At 49.9% G+C, this 21,562-nt stretch overlaps 1 long non-coding RNA gene across 1 annotated transcript in view; it reads right to left on the bottom strand.

Annotated features, from left to right (window-relative positions):
* Window positions 1-11,754: 11,754 nt before the first annotated feature.
* LOC140392399 (uncharacterized) overlaps window positions 11,755-21,562 on the bottom strand; it is a 49,355-nt gene continuing 39,547 nt past the window's right edge. The window contains exon 2 of the long non-coding RNA XR_011935331.1: window positions 11,755-13,233. This is a non-coding gene — a long non-coding RNA (uncharacterized lncRNA). The remainder of the gene's footprint in view (window positions 13,234-21,562) is intronic.

Here is a 21,562-nt window from a genome sequence, read left to right as displayed (position 1 = left end):
TCGCCCGAGGTGTGGTGATCTGGAACTCAGTGCCTGACAGGGCGATGGAAGCAGGTTCAATAATAACATTGACAAAGGGAATTGGATAAACACTTATAGAGGAAAGATTGACAAGGTTACGGGGATGGGTAAGGGTAGACAATTCGGATCGCTCTTTCAAAGGGCTACCAAAACACTGTGTGCCAAAATGTTTCCTTCATTGATTCGCTGATTTTGTGAAGTTTGTGAGTTGTTTGGCTCTCGCACTCTTTAACTGCAGCCGCACCATCTCATGTTCAAAGCAACTCAGGACATCAATTTTTACAGGAGCCAGTTAAGGGGACAAAAATGATTTGGGGCCCTCGAGTGATCCCATCCCAGAGATAGGGATTATTTCTATATACCAGACATACAGGCACACCCATGGAGGTGAAACAGGAGAGGGCAATGAAATGAGATGGTGGACCATGAAGCAGCAGACAGTCACTCCGCTAAGTGGCACCTGAGATCCTTGATAAGACTGAACAAAAAAGATATGGCTATGTAAAATCGACACAGTTGGCTGGACAGCTGGTTCGTATACAGAGTGAGCCCAAAAGCACAGATTCAATTCCTATACTGGCTGAGGTTATTCATTGAAGGCCTCATCTTCTCAACCTTGCCCCTCACCTGAGGTATGGTGACCCTCAGGTTAAATCACCATCAGTCAGCTCTGGCACTGAAAGGGGAAAGCAGCCTCTGGGACTATGGCAACTTTACTTTAATGTCTACATGACAGATAATTGTGGCATCAATGGGCGGGATTCTCTGTTCCTGAGACTAAGTCAAGCCGGGGCATGATTCGTGGACTTCTACAACAGCAAAACTGGCACTGAACCTGTACCGATTCAGCGATAGTTGAGGGACCAGCTCCGGTGCCACGTGAAACACAATCGATTCCAATGTGAAATGGTGCGAAATTCGGCGGGTCGTGATTGACACTCCGGAGGCTGACAAGCTTCTGCCGGATATACACATGACATTCCCAACACACACTTATCCCAGACAACAAGATGGCACTGGTTACACTGGAGAGCACCCATCCCGTTGATTGGTTGGCTGAGGCCAGAGGGCTCTGAGTGGCCTGGGGAGACACCCATACAACCCATGGCACTGGGTTCACAGTGGGCAGTTGGAGGCGTGCGCAGCTGCATTGGTTGCATTGCAGACTGCGGCAATGGTGCTCCATGCCCGTTTACCCCAACACCACAATCCACCACCTGCTCATCCCCCACTACTCCCCCCGGCCCTGGCAGAAGCCCCCTGGCCAGCGGCACACATGTCAGCACACTATGGCGATGTTGGACACTTTCCAAACTGCCTCTCTCCCTATGTGCAATCATGGCGTTGGTTTCATGGTTTTTGAAAGGACAACTGAACCTCGCCCTCGGGAATTCCCCCCGGTGGAGAATCGCGGAGGCCCTGGAGAATACTGGATCAGGCCCGCTAATGATCTGCAAACGGTGTTTGCTGTATGCGCGGAGTGGAACCCATTGATGCCGCTGTCGAGGGACCAGAGAATAGCAATTTGCCGTGAATCTGGCGCACGCCATGATTCCTGCGACAAAACCGATTCTCCGTGCAATCGCCTTTCCCAATTTTAGCATCGGCCAACAGAGAATCCCGCCAATGACTTTTGATTTCTTTCATTTTGAGAGAACACAAAATGCTCCAGGGGGACATAAGATCCATCGGACTTTCAGGGACGAATTTCAAATGGAATTTGTTGTTGAACACAGGGGCCGGAGAATCGACGGGATCGGCACGAATCGCACCACGCCACCCCGATGCCGGTCCGCCGATTCTCCGGAGAGTGGAGAATCAGTGCCATTGGCGTGGCGCGGTCGGCGCGGCGCCGGTCGGGGGCTGCTCTCCGGGGACCCCCCGGCAATTCTCGGCCAAAAAAGCCGAGTCCCGCTGGCGCCGTTCACACCTGCTCTTACCCGGCGGGACCTTGGCGTGGATGCATCCGGGGGCGGCCTGGTGGGGGGCTGGGGGTCCGACCCCAGGGGTGGCCTCCGCTGTGGCCTGGCCTGCGATCGGGGCCTACCGATTGGCGGGCCTGCCTCTTGGGCTGAGGGCCTCTTTTGTTCCGTGCTAGACCATGTAGCCCTACGCCATGTTGTGTCGGGGCCGGCGTGGAGAAGGGAGCCAGCTTGCGCAGACCCACGGCGCCCATCTGACGCCGGGATCGGCAGCTGGAGCGACGTGGAGCAGCCGGCGGGTCATTCCGTGGGGGGCCTATGTTCCTCCGCGCCAGGCCCTTGTAGGGCTCCGCCATAATGCCTGGGGGCCGGCGCGGAGAAGGGAATTCCCGTGCATGCACAGAATCACGGCGGCCGTTCCATTACGTTGACTGTTCCACGCATGCGCAGAAATACGCCGGCCATTACGCGCATGCGCGAGCTCGCACCGGCCGATCTGCGCCGGCTGGAGCTGCGGGGATCACTCCGGCGCCTACCTAGCCCCCTAGGAAGGGGAGCATTTCCCATTATCGGGGACCGTTGACGCCGGAGTGGTTGGCACCGCTTTTCACGCTGGCGTGGGGACATTGTTCCATTATTGTAGGATCCTGCCGAATAGGTCCAGGCTCCAACTCAAGTTATGCAATCTCTTTCCATTTGAGATCTTGCTACATTCCTGCTCTCTCAGCCACCGGAAGACCTTTGGTGTGCAAGTGAATTCCAATAGCTTCAAGCCTGAGAGCAAAAACAGTGGGATAAAAAAGGGATGAACTTGCATTCGTCTAGCGCCTTTTCCAACCTCAGCACTTCCCAAAGCGCTTTACAGCCAAGCAAGCAGTTGTGAAATGTAATCGCTGTTACAGGACAGGAAACTGATCCATCCCAATGACACGCTGGTCCCAATAGGATCCCTAGCTCTATCCTGCTGTCGTAGGGAACTATGAAATATTGCAGGTTCCTAAATCTTTTTTAACCGCATCATCAGACTCACATCTATGAACACTCGGCCTTTGGGTCAAATCGTGACAAATGATGGTTTCTGTAAACTGGAAACTTTCGCACTCGCCTCCTTCCACCTCTGGGGCTATTTCTCATTTGTTTTCTCTTCATGTCACTCTGTCATTCTGAAGCTGCTGTGCAGAATTTATAAGTCTCTATTCTGGAAATAAAGCAGAATCAATAATAGAAGCATGATGGTCATCAATGAAGCAAGCTCGAAAGCAGAATTTGATCAATATACATATGCATACATATAGAAATATTAAATCAGGTGGGAGAAAATACACCCAAGGTGCTGAACACCGCAGATGAAAGGGGTTCTCTTAACCTGATGAGATATATGAAAAATACTCTGTAACTATCTTTTTAGAGTTGATCTGATGAGACGAGACAATTGACCGTGGCGTCAACCAATAGAGGTCATCTGCTTCTGTTTGACCCGACTGAGCTGTGCGAAAATTCATCCGCATTTCAAAACGTAAAGCACAAATTGGTGAGGTCAGGATTTAGCAGCACACTTGCTACCTCGACTCACAGTCCCTGCCTCCCGGGAGATTACTGGAGAGTCATGTGCTGTTCTAGCACTTGCTGCATTACTGACTGACAACCAACATGACAAGCCCATAGCGCTGCCAGTAACCGTTTAATGCCTTCAACTCTGTGCTGCTTTCCAAATGAAGTGAGTCTCACAACAGTGGGTTCAGCTTCACGCTGGAGTGTTCCATATTGACAAAGCCTTAAATATCTCAACGCTCTCATGCAACTGAGACGTCTCATTCGGAAGAAATGTCACCATGTGTGCTAGTTCTATATGTTTTTTTTTAATGTTGGCTAGATGGCTGGAACGTGGTTCAGAACAGCACCAACGATTCCTGTTGTCGCCCAAGTAGACTCGGGACCACCTTTCCTCCCTTGTCTCTGAGAGTGGAAGGCTACGCAGAACTCTTCCTGAGTTCACTGCTCTAAGGGACATCTGACCCATATCCCCATGACCACCATCATGGGTAGGGCAAGGAGACAGGTCCCGACCCATAGCCTCATGACCGCCACCATAGGTAGGGCAAGGAAACAGGTCCAATCCATAGCCCCATGATCTTTCCCAGGGGTAGGGCAAGGAGATAGGTCCCAAATTCACCCCTGTGGAAAAGGGATCAAACCTCATGCTGCTGGCACCAATCTAATCTCCGCCAGCCACCGCCGCGCCCCCCCCCTCCTCCCCCCCCCCCCCCCCCTCCAGCCCCACTCACTAGGTAGAGTGCTCATTCAGAGGGTCTGTGCAAACTCAATGGGCTGAATGGCCTCCTTCAGCACTCAATGTATTCAATGTATTCTTTTCTATAAAGCAAAAGTAAACCACCTTTGGTCAAATATTGTGACAATAATAAAGCACAGTAGTGCTGAAGATGTAATTGCTGTGCCAAATTGCAAGCAACCCATTAGAAGGCTAACAGGCTCTCATGGAGTTGTTAATTTATAAATGCAACAATCGCTGAATGGAAACAGTTTCAGAAAATATATTAAATATTCATCAGAGGATTTGTTGAAATTGGCCTCGGTAATCTGGGCTTCATGTTTTATTAACCAACACCTGCCATTTATAATTTTGCCCGTTTTAAATTTTTCAAAAACAAAAAGAAAACAAAGGCAACAAATATGCAACATTGGAGTTCTGGCCGAGGCTTAGGAAAGGAAATCAAAGACTTTGGGCTGCGACTTGTTTCAGGGACTATGTCCCCACGCCGTGGTGAAAACTGTGGCCTTTTATGCCAGAAAAACTGCTGACAAAAGGCCACAGATTCACAGCCCTAGGGGGTCTAACAGGGAGCCGTCACCTAGTTCCCAACTGCAGCTGCAGATACGGCCCCCCGCACTTCCGTGTCAGAGGCCACACATGCTTACGGTGGCAGCCTCCAGCGGCCGCGTCGTGCGCCATGGCGGACTCATTCCACGGTGCAGGACCACGGAAATAGTGCCTGAGCCGGACCGCCCATTCAAAAATACCCTGGCTCGAATGAGGCCCCCCCTGCCCTCCAAACTGCCCGCCCCTGACCATGGCGGCCACGGACTGAGTCCGCAGCCGCATCGTGAATTTCCCAAACGGCTGGGACCATGTTAGAAATACGCCGTCGTGACTTCGGCCGGTTGGGGGCGGCGAATGGCGGCATCTGCCTCAAGCACTGACCCCAGGTGGTGGATACGTGGCACGGCGTACTTCCCAGGTACGCCGCTTTTCGGGGGCTGGAGAATCGAGGAACCGGCGCCATTCCCGATTCCACGCGTGGAAATGGATTCTCCGTCCCGGCACCGGATGTGATATCGGCGTCAGGGTGCGGAGAATCCAGCCCTTTGTGTTTATGGAGCGCCGTGCTGTTTTCCTGTGCCATCCTCAAACACTTCACCGATAAATTTTATCTGAAGTGTAAAGTAGCAACTATGACAGTAAATATGCGACACAAGTTCACACAAAACATCACCCGGATAACTGACGTAATAATCCGCATTTAAGTGATCGTGTTGCAAGATAAATATTGGCCGAGGACGAACTTCCCCCCCGTGTTCTTTGAAATGAATTCCACATGAGAGATAAGCCTCACCCAAAGACAACACCCCCGGCAGTGCAGCACCCCTCCAGCACTGCACTGGGAGAATCAGACTCCATTACTTGCTCAAGTCCAGAATGCGCTTGAATCCCAAAACTTGGAGCTCGGAGGGCAGACTGATGTCAACTGAGCCAAGCTGCCAGCAGCTGTCAGTCTGTTACTGTGGTACAACTGCAAGTAAGAAAGTAAGTTGTGAAGAGAACATAAAGGGTGGGGTTTTACGGCCCAGGCACTACAGGGGCGGGGCTGCAAAATGCAGCAAGCCATTCAAAATTCCATTGACTTTGGGCAGGACTGGAAGATCCCGCTGGAGGGAGGGGCTCTAAAATTCCACCCAAGGAGTCTGCAGAAGGATATAGACAGGTTAAATGAGTGGATGAAAAATTTGGCAGATGTAGTATAATGTGGGAAAATGTGAGCTTGTCAACTTAGGCAGGAAGCTGACAACTGGATAGGGACAAGGGAGAAGAAGAAGGGGGAAGCCAGGCGAAAATATGGGAGGGAAGAGAGAAGGAGGGCATCATCCTCATATAAACACCGTAAGTAAAGGGCCAAGGAAAGGACCCTGAAATAGTGAAAGGGGGGGAGGGCAGGGACGACATAGAAAGAGAACAACTTGCAAACTGTAACCATTGCATCTACCTTTAACAAGTGTACAGTGTATAAAATGTAAATCTTCAATAAAAATATTTTTTAAAAACTTAGGCTGGAAGAATAGAAAAGCAGCAAATTACTTAAATGGAGAGAGATTGAAGAAGTCTGATGTGCAGAGGGATCTGGGTCTCCTGTTACATAAATCAGGAAAAGTTAGTCTGTAGGTGCAGGAAATCGTTGTCTGTAAATTATCAGACACTTCGACCTGTTTATTATAAAAACGTTTTACCCAGGTGTCCTTACTTGCAAGATGAACAAAGGTCAAACACAGATTCACGATTCAACACAAATTTATTCGCAAAGGCACGAAATGGGCGGGATTCTCCGTGAACCGGCGGGGGGGGCACTCCGGAGCCAAGGAGTGGCGTGAACCACTCCGGTGTCAGGCCGCCCCGAAGGTGCGGAATCCCCAGCACCTTCAGGGGCTAGGCCGGCGCCGGAGTGTTTGGTGCCACGCCAGAGGGAAGGGCCTCCGCCAGCCAGTGTGAGTTGGCGCATGCGCGGGAGTACCAGCGTGTGTTGGCGTCATCCCAGCACGTGCGCAGGGGGATTCTTCTCCGCACCGGCCATGGCAGAGGTTCACAGCGGCCGGTGCGGAGGGAAAGAGTGCCCCCACGGCACAGGCCCACCCACGGATCGGTGGGCCCCGATCGCGGGCCAGGCCACCTTGGGGGCACCCCCTGGGGCCAGATCCCCCCACGCCCCCCCGAGGACTCTGCAGGCCGCCTGTGGAGCCAGGTCCCACCGGTAAGGACCTGTTATGATTTACGCCGACGGGACCCGCTGAAAACGGGCGGCCACTCGGCCCATTGTGGGCCGGAGAATTGCCGGGGGGGGCGCTGCCAGCGGGCGCCGACCGGCGCGGTTCCCGTCCCGCCAAAACCCTGGCACCGGAGAATATGGCAGCCGGCGGGGGCAGGATTCACGCCGCCCCCTGGCGATTCTCCGACCCGGCAGGGGGTCGGACAATCCTGCCCAATGTTTACAAACAGTAACTCTCCCAAATGATCTCAGTATTATTTGCCCAACATTCTAATGCCGTGCCGATGAACTCGATGAGCTGCCGGTCCAGTTCGTTGAGTCTCCGCTGTCTCAGGGTCCTCGTCTGTGAAGGTGGTTTTTGCACACCTCTTCCCTCGGTCTCTGATTCGCCGCCGAGTCTTGTCCGTAGTCTCCGTGTTGAGTCTTTGGGGAAGGTCTCTAGGTGTCCCTTCTTATCTCCTTCTTCGTGCCCTTCCAGAAGCTTCTCTGACCTTCATCCAATGAAGTAACTGAGCGGGGGTCACAACACCCGGGCAGGAGATACAAAAGTCTGAGAACACGCACAAACAGACTGAAAATCAGCTTCTTCCCTGCTGTTACCAGACACCCAAGCTGCCCTCTTATGGACTGACCTCACAAATTCCCTGTGCCTCCTCAGGAAAAGCTCTCCCATAATCGGTGGGAAAGGCCCAGACCGGCGGAGGGGTGCCGGACATAAGAATCCTCACCTCCTTCGAAGAGCGGGCCCTGGAGGAGACCGGTATGACCGACAGCAGATCGGTCAGCCACATGGAGGTTGGCGGATGGTGCAGGGGTGAGAAACCACCAGGCTTCACCCGGCGGCCCCATCTCCTGACTCCAAGGAGAACACCACAGAGGAGAGCTCCAAGGATGCAACCGTAGTCGCAGCACAGCTGTCATCCCCACCAGCGCAGATACACACGCCTGTGCAACATGTTAGTGGACAGGCTTTGGGGCTATAATCTGATGAGTACCACACCGCTGCTGATGTACATCAGGTACGCAGGAACTCTCAGATGAGACAGCAGTCGGAGGGTTGCAGGATTCCAGGACCCAGTTGGGTTCCAGCCTGATGCTGAGCCTGTGGTACAGAGTTACCCGGAGCTGATGTAAATGATCAGAGGGAGATGTCAGCATCAGTCCAGGAGACCCATAGCCGCTTGGAAGAGTCCCAGTATCTAGAGGCGTTGCAGATGGCGTTGGTAATGTCTTGGACCGAGGCCAACATTGCTAAATGGCGACCACAATGGAGAGCCTGGTGCACGACATCAGCACCATGAGCGAAGGTGTCCAAGGCGTTGCATAGTTGTTGATGGCTGATGGTCTCGGCAGAATGTACGACTCGCTGGGGGATGTGGCCGACCTCGAGAGTTTCTGTGGGGCATGTCCTGCTCTCAGATGGGCATTGCCGAGGTGCTGCAGAGCATGGCCCAGTCACTGAGGAGCAGCGTTGAGGGCGTTGAAAGTATGGTGCAGACCATGGTGAACTGCCAGGGCTGGTAGAGCCAAATCATGCAGGGCAGGTAGGGCTCGAACCAGCTGCTCCTCCAGCCTAAGGTGAACCCCAGGGCCCAATGGGCAATGAGTGGGAGAATGGTCCAATGGGCACTGGTGGGGGATGGTCCGAAGGTGGCGCCGGGGCTTACTAGGGGAACAGTATGTGGCAGGCTGGCTCCGGGCACGACCAGCGCCATGTTGCACGGCACGGCCGCTGCAGGGTGCCACCGTGCACGGCCATGGACCCGGCAATTCTCCGGCCGTATTCACAGGTAAAGCCGGGGGGCTTTACGCTATGTGGCTGCGAGCCTCCCACCAGACCGACGATCCGTGCAGCTTTTGGCCGTTTTTACTGGCATAAAACACCCCTGTTCCCACGCTGGCATCGGCACTTAGTCTTCAAACCAGAGAATCCAGTCCATCAAGTTGAAATATTAACACACTGAGCAAACGAAAATTCTAAGTAACGTCTAAAGCATCGAAGCAACACAAAGCTCATCACCCATTTTATATTTACAAATTAATTAACCTGACCTCAGAAACAAAACTAGGCCGAAATTCTCCAGCCGTTCACTGGCGATGGGATTCTCCGGTCCAGGCGGCAGTGCATCCCTGTCCACAGGGTTCCTGGCGGTGTGGGATGGCTTCAATGGGAAATTCCATCGACAGTGGCAGGAAGAGAGAATCCAGACTTCAGCGAACAGCGTGCCGTCTCGCGCTGCCAGGAAACACGAGGCTGGGAGGCTGGAGAATCCTGCCCCTAATCTTCAAACTCTAGCTCTGATGAAACGTCATTGACCTGAGAATGTGCAACTCTGTGGGTGAAACTTTACTGCTGTCTTGGTGTCAGGCTAGGAAACAGGGAGACCATTAAAATGCTGAGGGGTTGGTCAATTTACCAGTGGCAGGACTGGTTACTGACTGACTGGAGACAGACAGCTAATTTAAAAAGTAAGGCCACTTAAGGGGCCATTTTGAGAGCTTCTGACATTGTTCCAGTGACCGAGAAGCACACTGCACCACCCCCTACCCTCCCCCCTCCCCCAAATACCAGAACCACCACATCATTCCCTGTTTCTTCTCAGGGAGGGTGTCTATTGGAGTTGGATGCTCCAAGGCCCAAAGAGGGGCCCCTGGGTGGCAAAGGCCTCCCTTATTGCTCCATGACTGCATGCTGGAGGGGTTACCCTCTGATCCCCTCTCCGTCTCCTTGCTGCCCACCCACCTTCCTGGACAGCACTATGGAGGCTGCAAAGCTGCCATCTCCTGTGACAGGCCTGGCATATGTGGAGAGCCAGCCCACTGTCGCCGGCAGCAGCCAATGAGAGCTCACCTCTGGGAAGATGCCACTGCGATCCCACTGCCCATCTGTGCAGACTTGGAACCTTCATTTGACCCTGATAATGGGACTTACCCATTTTTGAAAAAAAAGTTGCCCTATTTCTCTCTTCAAGGATGCTGACAGACCTATTGGGCTGGATTCTCCGCAGCTCGACGCCGAAATCGTGGCTGGCGCCGGGGCGGAGAATCCAGTTTGTCACCGTAATCGGGCCCGGCACTGGTTCGGCGATTCTACGGGCACCGAAAAGCGGCGTCACCGTGGAGTACACCGCGCCACCGGGGGTACATTTCCTGAAGCCCGCTCAGCAATCCTCCGCTCCCAACCTGCCGAGTTCCTGACGGCATGGAACTAATCACCTATTGCCGGTCGGGATGCTTGTGTGGCGGCTGCGGACTCAGTCCGTGGTCGCCCTGGTCAGGGGCGGGCGGATCGGAGACCAGGGGGGCCTTATAAGCGGCCGGGGATGTAATGTACGGGGTTAGAGGCTCGGGCGCGCAGCTGATCGTGGGGTCTCTTTCTTTGGTCTGGCTCCGCAGCCCGAGTCCGCCATGGCGCACGGCGCAGCCGCTGGAGCCCTTTGACCCGGAGGTACGGGGGCCCAAATCTGCAGCAAAAGCTGCGAGATTTACTCCGGGTCCCTGCTAGCCTCCTGCAGGGCTGAGAATTTGTTTCACGTTTTTGCAGAAATTTCAGGAGTAAAACTCCACCGTTTTTACGCCAGCATGGGGACATTGTCCCAATAAGGAGAATCCAGCCCATTGTTCTTTGCATTTTCTGTTTCTATTGCAAAATCGATCTCTTTTATTTTCCGGTTAAACCATTTTTTCCTTTCATTTGGACCTCTCTTTCCTGCTGAATATAATTAATTGATGATACTTACATTTTGATTCAAAGCCATTGTAAAGGATCTGCTCCGTGTATAAAAATGACTGGTCAAATTTGGAGTTTGTAGTTAGAGTTTAATTAAAATCATCGGGCATAAAAGCCCCGAATCTGCTCCATTGATGGAAAGCTGCAAGTTGCTGACTTGCATCTGGATTATTTTTCTGTATCAACCTAGCCCCAAGATATATCTTTTCCCTTAGTCCCAGCTATGGCAGAGAGCATCCATTATTACAGAAAATTTAAGTTGCTTCTCATAAAGCCACAAGCATGGTTTGGATGTAAGTGTTCCCTTTGGCCTACTTGATTTTGTCTTTCAAGAATACCATTCCTCCGGTCACCCCATCGAAATGAGTCTAATGTCCTCGCCTCAAACACAGATGTTGATCACGAGAAATACTTATTGGATTCTATCATAAACTTGCCTGCCAGAACTTTAATGATGCTGGCGACTATATCATGTGGTGTTCCCCTGTCAATCTGGGATGCCCACAAGACTGGTTAAGAGCTGTATCTGCTGCCATTTATCAGATTAAATTCATCCAGATGCTCTTTCATTTTTTTTTCAGAAGCTGGATGATGGAAGGCAGCCGCATTAACCTCGAAGAATCGAAGGCTTGAGGCCAAATTAATCGTCAGCCCGTGAAGATTCTGGGGACCACTGCCACTTTGTTGTACTCTGCGGGAATGGGAATGTGATAGTTGGGAGTGCAAATACATATCTCTCCCACTCTTTCTAGCATTCCAGAATAAAGGAATAGACAAAAGTGGAGATGATTAACAGTGAAGCATACTTCCATCCAACAAACAGTAGGTATTTGCCTATTTGTTATTTTTGTTTTCACTTTGCCACCTTGGCTGCAGAGTTGGTCAATTTAAGTAATGATATCTGCCGTGCCTAATCTGTGTCTGTGAATTGAAGAGTTAGCTCATCCATAATAATAAAAGTCACACTATTGCAAAAATACCGCCTTTTAATTCACAACCAAATAATTGAATACCATATGGAGACGCATTTGAGAATTGGTTTTAATGCAAACACTGCTGGTAGCATAAAGTCACGTATGGAATTCTGTTTTGGTAATTTATCTCACTAGCGAGAAAGAAGCTTTGATGAAAGGCATTACTTCCTTTAATCCATCTGCTACCACTGCTTAGATGCAGGATCTGACTATCGCAGATTTCTGTTGTGTTGCTCATAACGATTTCAGAGATTCTAACTAGATTCAAATGTATTGTGAGGTTCTAAAGGATCATAGAAACCTAGGTTGGACCACTCAGAATACTGTGCACAGTCCTAACCCCCATATTATAAAAAGGATATTGAGGCTTCAGTGAATGATGCAGATAAAATAATTAGATCGGACAGGTTATAATATAGGGGCAGCATGGTAGCATTGCGGATAGCACAATTGCTTCACAGCTCCAGGGTCCCAGGTTCGATTCCCGGCTTGGGTCACTGTCTGTGCGGAGTCTGCACATCCTCCCCGTGTGTGCGTGGGTTTCCTCCGGGTGCTCCGGTTTCCTCCCACAGTCCAAAGATGTGCAGGTTAGGTGGATTGGCCATGCTAAATTGCCCTCAGTGTCCAAAATTGCCCTTAGTGTTGGGTGGGGTTACTGGGTTATGGGGATAGGGTGAAGGTGTTGACCTTGGGTAGGGTGCTCTTTCCAAGAGCCGGTGCAGACTCGATGGGCCGAATGGCCTCCTTCTGCACTGTAAAGTCTATGTTAATCTTGTATAACACCTGGGTAAATTATTTCTAGGGAAGAGAAGACTGAAAGGTGACCGGGTATAGGTCTTTAAAGTTATGCTTTAAAGTGTTTCTACATCTGGTGAATCCAAAACAGTGGACCATTAATATGAAACAGTCACTAATAAATTCAATAGGGAATTTGAGGAGAAACCTTTTGTACTCAGAAAGTGTCCAGAGAGTGGTTGAGGTGAATAGTCTGGGTATATTTAAAAGGAAGCCAGGTATGTTCATGAGGGGGAAAGAAACTACGTTGATGAAGGGGCTCAGTGTATTGTAGCTGACAATATTCAGATCTGCAAAGCGGTATCAGTTCACACGCCACTGACTGCCCACAGTAAACTTAGGGCCACAGGTTGTGTAGGTGTTCCCCCCGGGCCACCCCCCTAGGTGCCCTCTGGCTCCAGCCGACTCATCAGAGGGATTTGCTCCCTCCAGAGCAACCAGTGTCATTATCTGGGATGGTGTGTGTGGGGAGTGAATTGTGTACATGTTGCTGCAGCTTGTCAGCCTCCTGAGTGCCAATCAGGGACCCAGCAAATCCCACACTGTTTCTCGATGGAATTGATTGTGTTCCAGATGGCGCCGGAGCTAGCCCCTCAATGGTCGCTGAATCAGTCCAGGTATGGCGACAGTTCTTCTGTCGTAGAAGTCCACAAATCCTGCCTTGCCGTCAACACTCTCAGGAACGGAGAATTCCGCCGATTAGGTTCTGCTATGTAGATGCTGGGTGGATGTTTCCACTAGAAATGGGGACACAGTTTCAGAATAAGGGTCTAGTATAAGGAGTTAACAGACGGGTAAATACGAATGCATGACGTAGATGATGGTGTACCATTGGCCAGAGTAATGTGTTAGAGTCTCTCACTGTTTCTCTCTCTCTCTTAATATGGAAGTTGAAATCATGCCTAAGAGCTACGTTCTTACTCTGTAATAAAGACAGAAATGCTGGATAAACTTAACAGGTCTGGCAGCATCTGTGGAGAGAGATCAGAGTTAACATTTTGAGTCTGTGTGACTCTTCTTCAGTATTTTGCTTTTATTTTAGTGCCTATTCTGCAACCTACTTCGAAGTAGTGCCGATAAAGAAGTGTGAAGCAGATATCAGAGTGCGTTTAGAGTCTGTCTGAGAACCCAAGTGCCTCGCCTAGAGTTCTCAAACCCAGAACACTGGAACAGTTCAGAAAAGCGGTGGCAGCAATGGAGACATCAATTTAAAAGACACATCTGAGTTATCAAAAGAAACCACAGCTTGATGAAGCTTGAGAAATAGTGGCGCCCATGCCTCGGCCAGTTGTCAGCCTCGAGGGCATGTAGAGAGGTCAGCAGCGGGAGTTATGGAAATGCCGTTTTCTCTGGTTAACAAGCGGTGTCAGGTCTTTGCAGAAAAGAGTCAAAGCTCCAAGTTACTTTCTTTCTTTGTGGCAAAACTGAAAATTTTAAACATTTCTGCAAATCCAGTAATTTTAATCAAAGTCACAGAACAGCGAATGTTGAGGGAAGACATTCCTTCCGCGAAAAAGAAAGTCCAGAAAATGATGAGCCAAAAGAGATATTAGGGGATGTAGACAATCTTAATCCAGGCTACTGGTCAGTTACAGTCCGTGTTCAAGGCTTTGATATGTATTTAAAAATTAATACTAAAGCTTCTGTTAACATATTAGCAGGCCACCTCATCTGCTGTCAGCCAATGACCCATGAGCTTTCACCCATCAGACATTAAGTTACAAGGTCCAGTGGCTGTAGTATTATCGTAACTATCAGCATTACAAGGGTTAATGTATTACCCTGAATAGCCACTAGAGGGAGCTGCAGATACTACTGTATAAAGCAGTGATGCTAGACCTTAGGGAAGGAGTGTAAGCAGGAGATAGCTGGTGAAGGTCATAAGACCAGTTAGTGTGAGAAGGTTAGATTACAGTTCATACCAGTGAGTGAAATTAGCCATAGATGAGTGTAGTTCAATGTTATTGACCAATTCTGTAGACTAAAAGGATGAAGTGTTAAAACCCAGTTTAGTAGTGTAAATAAAATCATAGCTTTGTTTATGTAAAAGCCATACTGTGGTCTTTGTGAACACTACGCCAACCATCCGAAATAAGCAACACAAAGAACACCACAGTCGTATTGACCTTCTCACCAAAGGCAGGATTTTAACTGCTATTAACTACAAGGAGTGACAGAATTACGATACTCTCTAAATTCTTCCCAATCTTTGTCCCTGCGTATTGCGCACTGATGTCCAAGAATCCGAGAAAAAACAGATGATTCCTACCACTCAGACAATTTTTCATGTCACAATATCCAACCTTTCATTCCGAAGCAGTGGGAATTCAGCCTTCTGAAGCTGAGGGAGTTTGGACGATCAGCAGTAGGTTCTGTTTTTCACAGAGACTCCATCCACTAGATACAGGGTAGACAAGGAAGTTATGAATCCCTCAGTTCTTCACAAAGTGAGACCAGAAATGGCTGAAGCTGACGATGACCATCCCCTTGTCAGCCGGTGGACATGAACTGGCTCTTCTGAGAGAGTGTTGAGGAAGAATCCCTTGCAATACTGAGTGATCTCCTGAAGATTGAGGTCCTGGAGAGGATTCATCTTTCCCATTGATGGATACACTTACTGGCTCCTCTGCTGTCTTCTTCAAAGAATCAGCTGTGCTTTTAGTTGATGAACAGCATTCAGAACTTAGTTCCACTGAATCTACCGATGTATTGCCTTCTTTATCTCCTGTTGTTCACGAAGAGTCTTCCAGAGAAAGTGCTTTGCTCGAGTCCAAGTCGGAGCCCACAGATGATAACATTGCCAAAGAACTGGCACCTTCCTCAGGTGAAAGTCAATTGACACTCATATTTCAGTCTCAGTTGAAAGCCTTCTCCCCCCAGGGCTGGAGTTCAGCACAGAAGCTGCAGCAGAATCTTTAGCACTTCTGAAGCTGCAGAATCCTGTACACCAATCTTGTCCCAGAGATTGATTGTTCACAAGAAATTTGAATCATGAGAGAAGATGAGGTTGCGTTGTCTCCAAAACTCTCAGCAATTGTTCCTGTTGCCCATAGCAACACTCCACAGAGAGGTGTGGTTCTCTTACCACAGCCTTCAGAAAGTAGACGGTCCTCCCGGAATATCATGATGAAATCATCCCTTCTTCATTTTCTGACAGTCTGGTAGAAAGTTGGTCACTTTTCCCTCTGTTGTCTAGTATCATTGAAACCTCAGATCTTCAATGCCTTTTCAGCCCTTGAAGCAGCAGTCGATGATGCAGCTGTGGCAGTCTTCCCAAAAACTGAAGATAATTCTTCTTCTGAAGATTAGAACATAGAACATAGAACAATACAGCGCAGTACAGGCCCTTCGGCCCACGATGTTGCACCGAAACAAAAGCCATCTAACCTACACTATACCATTATCATCCATATGTTTATCCAATAAACTTTTAAATGCCCTCAATGTTGGCGAGTTCACTACTGTAGCAGGTAGGGCATTCCACGGCCTCACTTCTCTTTGCATAAAGAACCTACCTCTGACCTCTGTCCTATATCTATTACCCCTCAGTTTAAAGTTATGTCCCCTCGTGCCAGCCATTTCCATCCGCGGGAGAAGGCTCTCACTGTCCACCCTATCCAACCCCCTAATCATTTTGTATGCCTCTATTAAGTCTCCTCTTAACCTTCTTCTCTCCAACGAAAACAACCTCAAGTCCATCAGCCTTTCCTCATAAGATTTTCCCTCCATACCAGGCAACATCCTGGTAAATCTCCTCTGCACCTGCTCCAAAGCCTCCACGTCCTTCCTATAAGCGGTGACCAGAACTGTACGCAATACTCCAAATGCGGCCGTACCAGAGTTCTGTACAGCTGCAACATGACCTCCTGACTCCGGAACTCAATCCCTCTACCAATAAAGGCCAACACTCCATAGGCCTTCTTCACCACCCTATCAACCTGGGTGGCAACTTTCAGGGATCTATGTATATGGACACCTAGATCCCTCTGCTCATCCACACTTTCAAGAACTTTTCCATTAGCCAAATATTCCACATTCCTGTTATTCCTTCCAAAGTGAATCACCTCACACTTCTCTACATTAAACTCCATTTGCCACCTCTCAGCCCAGCTCTGCAGCTTATCTATATCCCTCTGTAACCTGCTACTTCCTTCCACACTATCAACAACACCACCGACTTTAGTATCGTCTGCAAATTTACTCACCCACCCTTCTGCGCCTTCCTCTAGGTCATTGATAAAAATGACAAACAGCAACGGCCCCAGAACAGATCCTTGTGGTACTCCACTTGTGACTGAACTCCATTCTGAACATTTCCCATCAACCACCACCCTCTGTCTTCTTTCAGCTAGCCAATTTCTGATCCACATCTCTAAATCACCCTCAATCCCCAGCCTCCGTATTTTCTGCAATAGCCTACCGTGGGGAACCTTATCAAACGCTTTGCTGAAATCCATATACACCACATCAACTGCTCTACCCTCGTCTACCTGTTCAGTCACCTTCTCAAAGAACTCGATAAGGTTTGTGAGGCATGACCTACCCTTCACAAAGCCATGCTGACTATCCCTGATCATATTATTCCTATCTAGATGATTATAAATCTTGTCTCTTATAATCCCCTCCAAGACTTTACCCACTACAGACGTGAGGCTCACCGGTCTATAGTTGCCGGGGTTGTCTCTGCTCCCCTTTTTGAACAAAGGGACCACATTTGCTATCCTCCAGTCCTCTGGCACTATTCCTGTAGCCAATGATGACATAAAAATCAAAGCCAATGGTCCAGCAATCTCTTCCCTGGCCTCCCAGAGAATCCTAGGATAAATCCCATCAGGTCCCGGGGACTTATCTATTTTCAGCCTGTCCAGAATTGCCAACACCTCTTCCCTACGTACCTCAATGCCATCTAATCTATTTACCTGGAGCTCAGCATTCTCCTCCACAACATTATCTTTTTCCTGAGTGAATACTGATGAAAAATATTCATTTAGTATCTCGCCTATCTCTTCAGACTCTACACACAACTTCCCATCCCTGTCCTTGACTGGTCCTACTCTTTCCCTAGTCATTCGCTTATTCCTGACATACCTATAGAAAGCTTTTGGGTTTTCCTTGATCCTTCCTGCCAAGTACTTCTCATGTCCCCTCCTTGCTCATCTTAGCTCTCTCTTTAGATCCTTCCTCGCTACCTTGTAACTATCCATCGCCTCAACTGAAACTTCACACCTCATCTTCACATAGGCCTCCTTCTTCCTCTTAACAAGAGATTCCACTTCTTTGGTAAACCACAGTTCCCTCGCTCGGCACCTTCCTCCCTGCCTGACCGGTACATACTTATCAAGAACACGCAGTAGCTGATCCTTGAACAAGCTCCACTTACCCAGTGTGTCCAACACTTGCAGCCTACTTCTCCACCTTATCCCCCCCAAGTCACATCTAATGGCATCATAATTGTCCTTCCCCCAGCTATAACTCTTGCCCTGTGGTGTATACTTATCCCTTTCCATCCTTAACGTAAACGTCACCGAATTGTGGTCACTGTCCCCAAAGTGCTCACCTACCTCCAAATCCAACACCTGGCCTGGTTCATTACCCAAAACCAAATCCAATGTGGCCTCGCCTCTTGTTGGCCTGTCAACAAACTGTGTCAGGAAACCCTCCTGCACACACTGTACAAAAAACGACCCATCTATTGTACTCGAACTATATCTTTTCCAGTCAATATTTGGAAAGTTAAAGTCTCCCATAATAACTACCCGGTTACTTTCGCTCTTATCCAGGATCATCCTCGCCATCCTTTCCTCTACATCCCTAGAACTATTTGGAGGCCTATAGAAGACTCCCAACAGTGTGACCTCTCCTTTCATGTTTCTAACCTCAGCCCATACTACCTCGGAAGAAGAGTCCCCATCTAGCATCCTCTCCGCCACCGTAATACTGCTCTTGACTAGCAGCGCCACACCTCCCCCTCTTTTGCCTCCTTCTCTGAGCTTACTAAAACACCTAAACCCCGGAACCTGCAACATCCATTCCTGTCCCTGCTCTATCCATGGGCGTCATTCTCCGCCGGCGGGAGTCTCCGTTCTGCCGGCGCCCGGGGGTTTCCCGACGGCGTGGGGCTGCCCCACAATGGGAAACCCCATTGACCGGCCGGTGTTACGGAGACTCCCGCCGGCCGGTCGGGGCAGAAATGTGGCGGGGCGGGTAGGAGAATTTCGCCCCATGTCTCCGAAATGGCCACAACATCGAAGTCCCAGGTACCAACCCATGCTGCCAGTTCCCCTACCTTATTTCGTATACTCCTGGCATTGAAGTAGACACACTTCAAACCACCTACCTGAACACTGGCCCCCTCCTGCGACGTCAAATCTGAGCTCCTGACCTCTATACTCTCATTCTCCCTTACCCTAAAACTACAATCCAGCTTCCCATGCCCCTGCTGCATTAGTTTAAACCCCCCCAAAGAGCACTAACAAATCTCCCCCCCCGGGATATTTGTGCCCTGCAGGTTCAGATGTAGACCATCCTGTCTGTAGAGGTCCCACCTTCCCCAGAAAGAGCCCCAGTTATCCAGAAATCTGAATCCCTCCCGCCTGCACCATCCCTGTAGCCACGTGTTTAATTGCTCTCTCTCCCTATTCCTCATCTCACTATCATGTGGCACGGGCAACAACGCAGAGATAACAACTCTGTTTGTTCTTGTTCTGAGCTTCCATCCTAGCTCCCTGAAAGCCTGCCTGACATCCTTAGCCTGAGATTCTTCCCAGGGTCCTTTGAGGGAGCTGCCAGTTCATCAGATTGACCTGAGTTTTTCTCTTCTTGTTCCAGAGGGTCCAAACTTTGATTTTCTTCGGTCTTCTCTTTTGAATCAACCTTTTATTGAAAAGTCTTTGTTGAGCTTACAGTCCAGCCATCCTGGAACCTGCTCTCTGCTCCTCAGAGATGCTGACAGCATTGCTGATATGGTATTATCCTATTCTGCAGATGATGATGTCTTACCAGGATGTGGAAGAAAGCCCTCATGTCTACAAGCCAACTTCCTGAGAAAACTGAGGGTGATTGAATCTCCCAGCACTGAGACTTAGGAAGGGGAAGAGTGGGAGTTGGAGCTGAGTAGAATCAGGAGTTGCAAAAAGGGAGTTACAGGGATACAATGGAAATAGTTAAAAACATGGGGGGGGGCGGGATGTTCCTCTCTATTCTCCGCTGAGCGGGATCGGCGACAGGAGCAGGGAATCTCACGAAATGCCCAAATTGAATCTCACAGCGATGTAAAAGCGTGATGCAGCTGTCCTGCCCATGCCCACCACTGAGGTAACGGAATTCCCAATGTTCAACGTCGGGAAATAATTCCACACATTTACATATCACCATCAGGCCTCAACGTCTGAATCATCCTTCCACATCCCCTGGAAGAAAATGCATTCACTCTGGAGTAGGGCTGACCTGCTTAAAATCTGACTGGTCGTCCACAGAGTGTGCATGCAGACACACACACACACAGACACAGACACTGGCAATACACACACACTGGAACACACACAGGGCTGGATTCTCCATTATTGGGACTATGTCCCCATGCCGGCGTCAAACCGTGGAGTTTTACTCCTGAAAATCCTGGAAAAAAGGGACATGAATTCCTTTCCCTGCAGGAGGCTAGCAGGGACCCAGAGTAAATCTCGCGGTTTTGTTGCCGATACGGGCCCCCGCACTACCGGGTCAGAGGCCGAGCATGGGCACTGCAGCGGCCTCCAGCGAACGCGCCGTACTCCATGGTGAACTTGGACCGCGGAGCCAGACCCTAGAAAAAGACCCCCCGATCGGACGCGCTCGACCCTCAAACCCTACACGAACATTCCCCGGCCGCCTTTAAGGCCCCCCTGGCCTTTGATTCGCTCGCCCCCGACCAGGGCAGCCGCGGACTGAGTCCACAGCCACCACGCGAGTATCCTGACCGGCAATAGTTCTACGCTGTCAGGAACCCAGCTGGTCGGGGGCGGAGGATGTCAGAGCGGGCCTCTGGCAATGGCCCCCAGCGGCGCGGCGTACTCCTCGGTGACGCCGCTTTTCGGTGCCCGAAGAATCGGCGAACTGGCAACGGGCCCGATTTCGGCGTCAAACTGGATTCTCTGCCCTGGTGCCGGCCGCAATTTTGTCGTCGGAGTGTGGAGAATCCAGCCCACACGCACACACTCACTCAACACACTCTCGCAAACACACACACACACACACACTCACACACACTGGCAGACACTCAACACACTCGCAAACACACACACACTCTCGCAAACACACACACACTCACACACACTCTCGCAAACACATACACACACACACACTCTCGCAAACACATACACACTCACTCACACAGACTCTCGCAAACACATACACACTCACTCACACGCACTGGCACACACTCAACACATTTGCACACATACACACTCACTCACACACTGGCACACACTCAACACACGCAAACACACACACACACTGGCACACACTCACAGACACTCACACAAACACACACACAAACATTCTTGCAAACATACCTTCACACACTCACTCACACATTGGCACACACACACTCTCGTAAACACGCATACACACTTACACACACATTCACAAACACACACGCACACTGACACACACACTCTCTCGCAAACACGCACACACACATTTACAAACACACACACACAGTGGCACACACACTCGCACAAATGCACACATACGCTCACACACACATTCTTGCAAACACACATTCACACACACTCACAAACTCATGCACAGTCACTCATGCACTATCACACACACACACACATACACACACTCACAGACACACACTCACACTCAAATACACACTCACATATTCACAAACACACACTCACACACACTCCACAACAGACACACACACATATACACTCATACATACACTCACACACATACTCGCAAACACAAACTCCACAACACACTCACACACAGACTCGCCAAACACACACACATACACACACACACACACACACACACACAGTCACATACTCTCAAGTACACACTCATACACACTCCAAA

This window comes from Scyliorhinus torazame, chromosome 16 (assembly GCF_047496885.1).
Source record: "Scyliorhinus torazame isolate Kashiwa2021f chromosome 16, sScyTor2.1, whole genome shotgun sequence".
Classification (NCBI taxonomy): Eukaryota; Metazoa; Chordata; class Chondrichthyes; order Carcharhiniformes; family Scyliorhinidae; genus Scyliorhinus; species Scyliorhinus torazame.
The sequence above is the reverse complement of the archived record's forward strand: the minus strand, read 5'-3'. Positions and strand labels throughout refer to the sequence as shown.